General features: G+C 48.6%; 1 long non-coding RNA gene across 1 annotated transcript; it reads left to right on the forward strand.

The window, feature by feature from the left end:
- The first annotated feature begins 1,657 nt into the window (after positions 1–1,657).
- LOC135285853 (uncharacterized) lies at positions 1,658–5,813 on the forward strand. Its single transcript, XR_010350511.1, has 4 exons — positions 1,658–1,777; positions 2,742–2,882; positions 3,447–3,559; positions 5,419–5,813. It is a non-coding gene; the product is annotated as an uncharacterized LOC135285853 (long non-coding RNA).
- The last annotated feature ends 3,816 nt before the right edge of the window (positions 5,814–9,629 follow it).

Genomic DNA, 9,629 nt, shown 5'->3' on the forward strand with positions numbered 1-9,629 from the left:
CACCCCACCGCTGGGCAGCACTGCAGAAAAAACACTTTGTCTTTATTGTTACCCATGCTGCTTATCACCATAGCTGTCTGAGATGTACGTTTAGCAGTTGTCTCGCTCATGTTGGGTGGGTGTCAGCTCATGTTCTTCTGACTGATGCCTACTCCAAATGCCCTGCACATGCCCCAGGTGGCAGCAGTGTGGGTGAGGATATCCCTGTCACCATCCCCATCCACCCTGACCCCATCCCTTGTCAGCAACAAAGGCCTTTGCAGAACTCTGGTATCACCAAGGACAGACAGGACACTTGGAATCACAGAATCCCAGAATGGTTTGGACCTTAAAGGTCCTCTTGTTCCACCCCTGCCATGGGCAGGGACACCTTCCACTACCCCATGTTGATCCAAGCTCTGTCCAACCTGGTCTTGAACACCCCCAGGCAGAGCATCTCATGTGCTGCTGAAGTGTCCTGGGCATTTCTGTCTCTGACTACCTGTGAAAAGCATCTTGGCTGATTTTTAAGTACAGAATATTGCAGACAGCTAAAAAACAAGCCATGAGGGTGATTGTCAGCTGCCCTACTCCATATTTACCCTCTGCGACTGCTGAAGTGGTGATGAAATAGTTCCTGCTGTGACCCAAATGTCTTCTGAAAGGCTTCTTCAGTGGTTTGGGGTGGAAGTTCTTTCTTAGCAATGCAGGTGTGTACTATCTGAGGTAGGATGCTGGACTTCCTTCTATAAAGGTGGCTGAAAAAATCCCCATTTTTAGTTCTCCTAACCAGCTCCCATCAGCATGTGGTTCAAAGCCAGGACCCAGTGCCAGTCAGGCCTCAGAACATACTGGAGAAGCCGTTCTGTGTTTGGTTTCCACTGTGTGCTGATCACCGGTTTCACCTCGTGATTAATATAAACTTCACAGGGGTGATGTGGGGTCACTGGCAAGTGTCAAGCACTGTCCAGCCCCACTTCCACACAGCAGGATGCTCCCTTTGAGCCCTTCTGTACAGCTCCTTAAGGTCTCCATTTGCAGGATTAATCAGGGTTTGTGTAAAATGTTCAAATCCTTTTACTAGTCTACACTTGTGCTCTGAACTTGATCAAGTTTTCATCTAAGTGCAAAGTAAACACATCTGTTACACTGAGCAACCAAAGGATCTTGAATAAGATACAAAATTATGTAGGAGCAAGAGCTGTTACTACATGCACAGTGCTCTGGAGCACAAATCTGATGAGGAGCAGCTGGGGGATGAGTGGCAGAACAAGGGGAAAGGGCCTCAAGTTGTGCCACAGGAGGTTCAGGTTGGATTTTAGGGAAAATTTATTACTGAAAGAGTGGTCAGGCATTGGCACAGGATGCCTAGGGCAGTACTGAAGACACAATCCCCTGTAAGTGTTCAAAAATGAGTAACCGTGCCACTTCATGGTCTGGTTTGTGAACAGGGTGGGATTCAGGCAGAGGTTGCACTTGATGACCTTGAAGGTGGTTTGTATTTTTAGTTGTCCTGTGGTTTTGTGTCCTGTGGCAGCTCTTGCGCTGCTGCACTCTGTCTTCTCAGAGATCTCCACTAGATGGTGGAATGGACCAGGAAAAGAGTTTGTGCGGTAACAAAGGGACACGATCTGGCTGTGGTGACACCCGTGGGGATCTCAGAGCTGCTCTCAGGTCCAGCTCCTGGAGCACCACACGTGCCCTGCTTTTTGGGGAGCATTTGGCAGCACCCCTCTTCATCAGTCCCTGCGGTGCTATCCCAAACCCGCTGGGACTGAAGAATTCTATCCTTCCACAGGTCTTGATTCTTTCAGAAAGGGGGGATTCACCTTCAGGCCTCTTCCTCTCCACTTCCTTTTCTCCATGGAGAAGAGCTGCCTTTTCCTAGGGGGCAAGGAGTGAACCTTCTGGTGTGCTGCAGAGCTCATCCATGCTAGGAAAGGAATGTTTTGGCTGGAGGACTGTGAATGAGAATGGGACAGCATGTCACCAAAGAGGTGGGGGTGGGGAGGAAAAGTTCTGCAGGTGCAGAAGATGTGTGTGATGGGGATTAAAGCTCTCAAGTCTGTCTGATGGAGCCAGTGCTGGCCTTAGACAGAGTGCTGAACTGAGACCAGCTCTCAGTCCTCAGCCCTGAGAGGTCATGTCACAGTTCTGTGCCTCACTTTCTCCTGTGTAAGATGAAGTCAAGGATTCTGACCTTTTGGGAACAGTCTTTTGTTATCTACAATGAACTGGGTGTCAGAGCTCTCTGTTTTCATTACTGACTCTACTGGTGACTGGTGGGATTGTGCTGTACCTGGAGTCACAGGCAGTTGAGGCTTTAGCTCCACTCATGACACTGTCCAGGGCAGGGGCTGAGCCTGCACTGCCCTGGTTCCCTCATTTCAGTTAGAGCTGCATGTCCTGCACACAGCAAAGGGAGCTCTGCCAGAGCCAGCTGCTGCTGAAGGGCTGATGGGTGCTGCTTGGGCTGCTGTCACTGTTTGGCCAGCCTGGTGTAGCCTGCAGGCCTTCATGTCTGCAGAAAGACTCGTGTGGATTTGATGAGTGGAGAAGCTGTAGAAACAGAATGAGATGTTTTCCTTTAACAAATGAAGTTTCCATCTCTGAGGGGACTATGCTGGTGGTGGTTTTGCCAGGAGATAACCTGGTCCAGGGGGAGGTGTCCCTGCCCAGAAGGCTTGGAACGAGATGTCCTTTAAAGTTCCTCCCAACCCAAACCATCCTATGACTCTGTGACACCTTTTTTCTGAGGACAGAAACCACACACACCATCTGAAGCCTAAGGAGTGTCCTCAGCTTCCCCAGCACTCTGCAGGAGTGCATTTCCAGCTCGTGCATTCTGGAGAGGCCAAGCCAGCTGCCACAAAGTGTGTTACAAAGACATGCAAGGACAAGAGGTAGGATTATCGAGAGCTGCTTCTCTCTACCTGCATGACTGAGCAAGATTTAATTACCTCTGCTCTCAGGAGAGCTGCCTGGCCCTACTACATGAACCATGAGATTTAGGTTTCTAACGATTTGCAGTGCTGTGACAGGTCTGTGAGCCCTGCAGCCTGTAGGGTGCCTCTAGTAGAGACCAGGGAAAGCTGGGACAGGGATGCTGTAGTGAGTCAAATGTAGGAAAAGAGACCTGCTACCCACAGGAAGCATGCTGGTTGGCTTTTCCATTCAATCATCTGCCTTTAATGTTTTTAGCCTGTCATAGTTCCATAGGTCCATTTTCACCTGCCTCTTTGATGCTGTGAGCTTGACTGTCTGCGGGTTTTCTCTGGTGTCCAAATCTTCATTCACTGACTGTTGTGTTTGTATTTTCAGGTATTTTCAAGTCTTGTGTTTGTATTTTCAAGTCTTAAGTTTTCAAGTCTTAACTTTGTATTTTCAAGTCTAAAATTTTATCTGCTGTCAAGTAACACCTTCTGTTCTTATTGGCTAAGGAGACTAATTGTTCCCTTTCTGTCTAGCAGCAACAAGGAGCCATCATAAAATTATCTCACAGAGCTGCTCTTCAGTCATGGTTGTGGTAATGAACCAAGTATTTAAGAAAAGGTTTGGTCCAGAGAGCTGAAAGGACCAGGTGAGAGATCTGCAGGAAGATTTGTTGAGATGACTTCACCCTGGGATGTCAGGGTGTGCCTGTAGGTTCACAAACAAACCCAAGCCATCCCTGTGACCTTGGCAGTCACACATGTTTTGCTGTTGTGGTAAAGTGCAGGACAGGTTGCTTATCTGGGCATTTGGTAAATGGGCAGAATTGCTGTGGTGGGACCTGCATGGAGGCAAGAATGTCACTGCCAGGCACAGAACAGGGTCTCAGTGCTTAGAAAAATAAGCAGTCACCCAGGGAGAGTCAGGTTCAGTAAACCTGAAGAGCTCTACAGGGCAGGAACACTCAGCAAAGCACTGAGGTGCCAAGAGGCAAAACAGGTTTTGGCCTCACTATTTGCCACGTACCACACATAAACAGAGTGTGGCCAAGGTTTACATTAATGCCAGCCAGGTGTGCCAGGCCCAGGGCAGGAGGTGAGGCACTGCACAGGCACACAGGGAGGGGTCTCATCTCTCCCAGAGTTCATATCCTCAACAGAAAAGTCAGCGGGAAAAAAAAAAATTTGATTCTCTATAGCATTTTTCCTTGAATTAAAATACACACCAGGGCCACTGTTCCCCCAGCAACTTTTTGGCTCTCAGCACATCTCAACCTTGATCCATGAGGGACATTTTGAGGTATCATATGACAAAGTCCAGGACAGAGCTGAGCCCTCTCCCGCACAGGGACTGTGAACCATCTGGTCAAGTCCAGGTTGTCACACACAGAAGCCACCATGGCTAGAAAATCAGGTGGAACCGTGCATAGGAGACCTGTGTGTCACAGCAAACCACTGTGAGGGAGCACCACAATCCCAGAGGAGCTTTGGGGATGTGAAATTATACCTGTCCCTAATCCAGGATGCTTCTGTGGATGTGTCAAAGACTGGAACTTTTTTAAATACTGTTTCTCTGCCACTACTGTGAGTTCCCATCAGCTCACTGACCACACAAAACAGCCCACCTGGAATTTGTTTAGAGCTCTGCTCAAATGCTTCATTTTTCTGTCTTTAAACCTGTACTGACAATATTTGCATTGTCATGATTGAACTCTGCTTTCATCTCAACATTTGCCTGGTAGCAAAGGTGAATTCTGCATAACCAGAGAACATCTGAGTCTTCCCATTCTTCTGGGAATAGTCTCACCTCAGAGTGGGACTCAGCTCTATTCAAGGCATAAGAGAGCTGCTTTTTCCTAATACTACATGGGAAGGTTTGGAGCTGCAACCAGGTCCCAGGGTGCAAGAAGTAGATTTTAGGGACCAGGATCAGCCAGGAAGCTCTCAGAAAATGTTAGGTTCTCCCATAACTTTGTAGATGCCTCTGAAAAAAAAAAAAGAAAGGAGGATTTTTTTACACAGGCAAGTAGTGACAGGAAAAGGGGAAATGGTTTTAAATTGACAGAGGGAAGGGTTAGATGAGATATCAGGAATAAATTCTTCCCTGTGAGGGTGGCGAAGTGCTGGCACATGGTATCCAGAGAAGCTGTGGCTGCCCCATCTCTGGCAGTGCCCAAGGCCAGGTTGGATGGGGTTTGGAGCAGCCTGGGACAGTGGAAGGTGTCCCTGCCCATGGCACGGGGTGAAGCAGCATGAGCTTTCAGGTCCCTTTCTATCCAAACTATTCCATGGCTCTGAAATTCTGTGATCTAGGGATGAAGGCACTCAGTGTTTACTGGAAGTCCCATAGGATTTCTGGCAGAGTTAAGGGGTGAGAACTGATCTCCATCTTCACTCTGCAACACAAATCTGCACAGAGCAGCTGACACAGACTCAAACCCAATGCCCCTTTTGCCTCATTTTTGGGGCTTTTTTTGTCTGTAAAAAAGGTGGAAATCTTCCATTTTAGGAGCAGAGCATATGTGATCACCAGCAGGAGCAAGTGTGCCACCAGCACAGTGATGTGTGGGAGCTGTGGGACCCGGCCTTGGCCTGAGAGCAGCAAAGCACAGCTCAGCACAGGCAGAAGGAGCTCCACTGACAAAGCGCTAATCAAACAGAGGGACTGGTGTGAGGAATGCAGCATGAGCAGAGAGGTGGAGAAGTATGGAGCAAAATGCAGGCAGAAGAGTTTCCAGGCCAGCATTGCTGGCTGAGAAAGATGAGGTCCCACAGTGTCACTCCTGTGAGCCTCTTCCTGGCAAGCTGGGTGAGAGAAGGAAAGACACAAAAGCTCCAGAGAGAGGATGAAGGAGATGCAGGTTGACACAAAGCCCTGGGAGAGGAGGAATGCCCTGGGGGGTTGCTGGATGGACTCCTACAGAGGTGAAGCTAAGCTGGCAAGGAAACCTCACAGAGCAGCTGAGCTGATGCTGTGCCCCAGCATGTGCAGGTCTGCTGTGCCACAGGGGAGATGGCAGCTCCGTGGGCACCCCAGCATCCAGTGGGGGGGTTTTGTCAGTGTCCAGTCAAAGAAATCCAACAAAAAGCTTTGCCTGTAACAGGCAGCCTCTGGCTGCAGCGGGTGACAGGAACAGGGTACCAGCAGAACTCGGGTGGTTGTTTCAGGGGCTGGATGGGCTTTGAGCCACCAGATCAAACACACAAATCCCCGAGTAAAGCATTTGGGTGTGTGCACTGCAGGTGTAGCACTGGACACGGTATGACTGAGCAGCACAGCCCCTGAGAACAGCCTGTCACCACCAGTGACATCCCTGCATCCACCCCGAAGGGACACAACAGCTCCACAGTGCATGGATGTGCACTGGGATTCACAACAGTCCAAAGGTCTTTTACTCCCTTCCACTGATTTTCTTGGACTCCTGCACTTTGAACCTGATTCTGCAGGTGGCCTCTTCCTCCATCTGTGCCATTTAGTTTCTAATTTTGAAGGGGTAAAAACTTGAGGGATTTCAACCCTTTTTTGAGTGCATACATGCTTTGTTGGTTGGTAGTGAGAGTGTCACACAACCGGTGTGAGATGTCTCAAAAGGCACTTCACAGAAAAGGACAAATCACTCATTGTTCATGCAGCCCTAAGGACACAAAACCCTGCTCTAAGTGCTCTTTAAAATCTTTATGAAATGTGTGAGAATTACAGTGACATTCAGTTAATTCAATTGCAGGATAATTTCAACTTCTATTTAATTCAATCAAAACTCCTGAAATAAACCCATTTGTATTCTTGACACAAACCCATTTGCACTCTACTTCTGCTGAGCTGATGGAGATGTGATGAGATTTTCACTTAGAGGCCACTTCACAGCTAATTTTTATACTGTTTTTGCTCAACTGACAATAAAGAAATACTCACACACTTGTGCTACAAATTCCTGCCTCAATTGATAACATTTCCTTGCACAAAGAGAGTCATTACAGAAGGAACCCTCAAGTACAGAAGAAAGCTTCAGTCAAAGGGGTTGAGTGCTCTCCCCTGCTGTGCTGCAGCCAAGCTAAAGCTTCCAGCTCGTTTTGTTGAACATTCCTGCACAGGCAGACGGGACCTTGTGAGGTGTGAGCAGGTTGTAAACCCAAATCCTTGCCGAGAAGAGGCCAGCATTGTGAAAGGCACAAAAGCATGAAGAGCTCAAAGGGCTGAAGGTGTGAAGAGAGGCAGTCCCTGGTGCTGGGTCCCACACCGGGCACGGACAGTGCAAGTTACACAAGGCTGACAGAGCTGAGTGTGGGGGCTAACAGGATTTAATTCTTTCACTCAGGAGTGGGAAGAGCTGGGTCAGGAAGAGAGGGAAGCTCTGCACAAGCACACCGGGGTTGTTTGCAGGTATAAACGGGTGCCATCCATTGCCCGTGTTTGAGAGAGGGAGCAGTGAACGGCCCTGGGAGCGTAAAATCAGCAATACCCACCCCACGGGGAAGCACTTGCCATTTTTATTTGTTCTCTCCCTCTTGATCTCTCTAGCATAAGGCTGAGCATGTCCTTAAGAGTCCAGCAGCAGGAGGGGATGTGCCATGAGGGCAGATCTGGGAAGCTTTTGTCCCTGCCATCACCCTGGGGCTGTGGTCCTGCTGTGCTTGCACGGGGGCAACTGGATGGGCCAGAGGAATTTTAATCCTGAATGATTTCCACATTCCTTCCATCCTGGCAAAGGATTCTGCTGAGGCATCAACTGCCTTGTCCAGCTCAGCCTGTCCTGCATCTGATAAGTTAATTGAGGATTTAATTGAGGAATTAATTGAGGCATTCTGCTGGTTACCACAACATTATCAGTCAGCTTCCCAGAGTTGGAGCTTTCCAGTTCGTTTGGACTGAGTCCTGTAAATAACTAAATACCATTAACCTCCTGCAAAATCCCTGGAGTGGTGGCTGCTGGAAACTTGAGGGATCAGTATCCTTTTTGCCAGCCTTGCTTTGAGGGTTGTTTTGCTCAGCTCAAGGAAGAAAGTTCACTTTGGAAGCAGAAGTGCTGAAAAGTCTTTTTTCCTTCATGTCCTGGTTCTGCAGCTGCAGCTGGTTGTGCTGTTCATTAGCTCTGATTCTGGCATTTGTCTTGGTGGTCTAAGAAGATGTTCAGCTTTTGTTCTCAAAATCATACAAAAACCCAGAGAGATTTCCACTTCTGTTCAGTTCATTTGTGCACACTGGAGATGTAAGATGTCAGGAAGGTAATAACAGCACTTGAGTGCTTAAATTTGAGTTCCTGACCTATAACATTTTAAACCAAAAACTTTATGTGATTATCTCTAACCCTTTGGGGCCCATTCTGGTCTTATTCAAATTGGTGTGAATGGGAATAAGCTAATGGGAATGTTATGGGACAAGGAGGCAGAGGCAGCTCAGTGTTTTCATGGAATCACAGAATCACAGAACAGCTTGGGTTGAAAGGGACCTTACAGCTTATCTCATTCCATGGACACCTTCCATTGTCCCAGGATGCTCTGAGCCCCATCCAGCCTGGTCTTGGACACTTCCAGGGATGGGGCAGCCACAGCTGTGCCAGGGCCTCACCACCCTCACAGGGAACAATTCCTTCCCAGTATCCCATCCAACCCGGCCCTCTGGCAGCATGAAGCCACTTCCCCTTGTCCTGTCCCTCCAGGCCCTTGTCCAAAGTCTCTCTCCAGCCTTTCTGTAACCCCAATTTGCCCTCAGTAAACCCCTTCCAGCTCTTTGTGGTCACTTCCCCATCCTGCACGCATTTGGATAAGGACTCCAAGAGGATGTGCTCCATGACCTATCTTTGCATAGACAGGTGACTGGCCCAGAGTTCCCAGTCCTCTTCTTGCCCCAGCTGATGCAAATTCAGCAGGAATGTAGAACCCTGCCCAACACTGTCCCTAGGCATTTTTACTGGCTTCAAATCATAAAGGAATGCCACTCTGATGGACACAGGCAGAGTGTGGCCACAAAGCTCTTCTGGGTCGGAGTGCTTTTCACTCCTGTTGTTCTTCTGCCTCTTTCTCTTTAGCTGAGCAGCTGCTGCAGCTGTGCTGGTTCCAAATTGCAGCATGATGTTAATTTTCTCAGATCTGTCTGTCGAGGAGGATTTCATTTCAGTTGGCAAAAGACAATGCACTGAAACAGCTACAGCCGAGACAAAGACGGAAATTAACATTTGTAAAGAAAGAAAGGGACAAAAGAAATGGTGGTGACAAGGAAGAAAGTGAAACAAAAATGAAATCGTTGTCATTGTCTGACTACAAAGGAGAAGGGGTCCAGAGATGAAGATTCCTGTCATGCCAGCCTGCTGCCTGGGACTCATTCCAGAGGGGGAGACAGTTGTCCGTGAACAGGACACGGCTGTGAGCACATCACCCACCATCAGTCCAGGAGAAGGGATTCAATGATCCATGGTACTCAGTGTCAGAGCTGTGCATACCCCTCTGTTTAAAAATATCCCCCCAGGAAGAGGAAAGATGCCTCAAATGACTGCCAGGTTGCATTGCAAGCTTCTGACTGGTCCTTAACCTTCACCCTTTGCTGGTGATTAGTTGGGAGCAGTGCTAACCCCTCAGCTGGGAACCCCTCATTCCTACCCTGCACTGGTGTCCTGGACTGGATCAAGGGATGGATTGAGCCCTAGAGAGCTCCTAGAGGAGCTGCAGTGTTCAGGGACCTGCCCACACCCATAGGGGTCTCCAAGACAGGAGTTCAGTTTGGGA

The sequence above is a fragment of the Passer domesticus genome, chromosome 24 (genome assembly GCF_036417665.1).
Source record: "Passer domesticus isolate bPasDom1 chromosome 24, bPasDom1.hap1, whole genome shotgun sequence".
Classification (NCBI taxonomy): Eukaryota; Metazoa; Chordata; class Aves; order Passeriformes; family Passeridae; genus Passer; species Passer domesticus.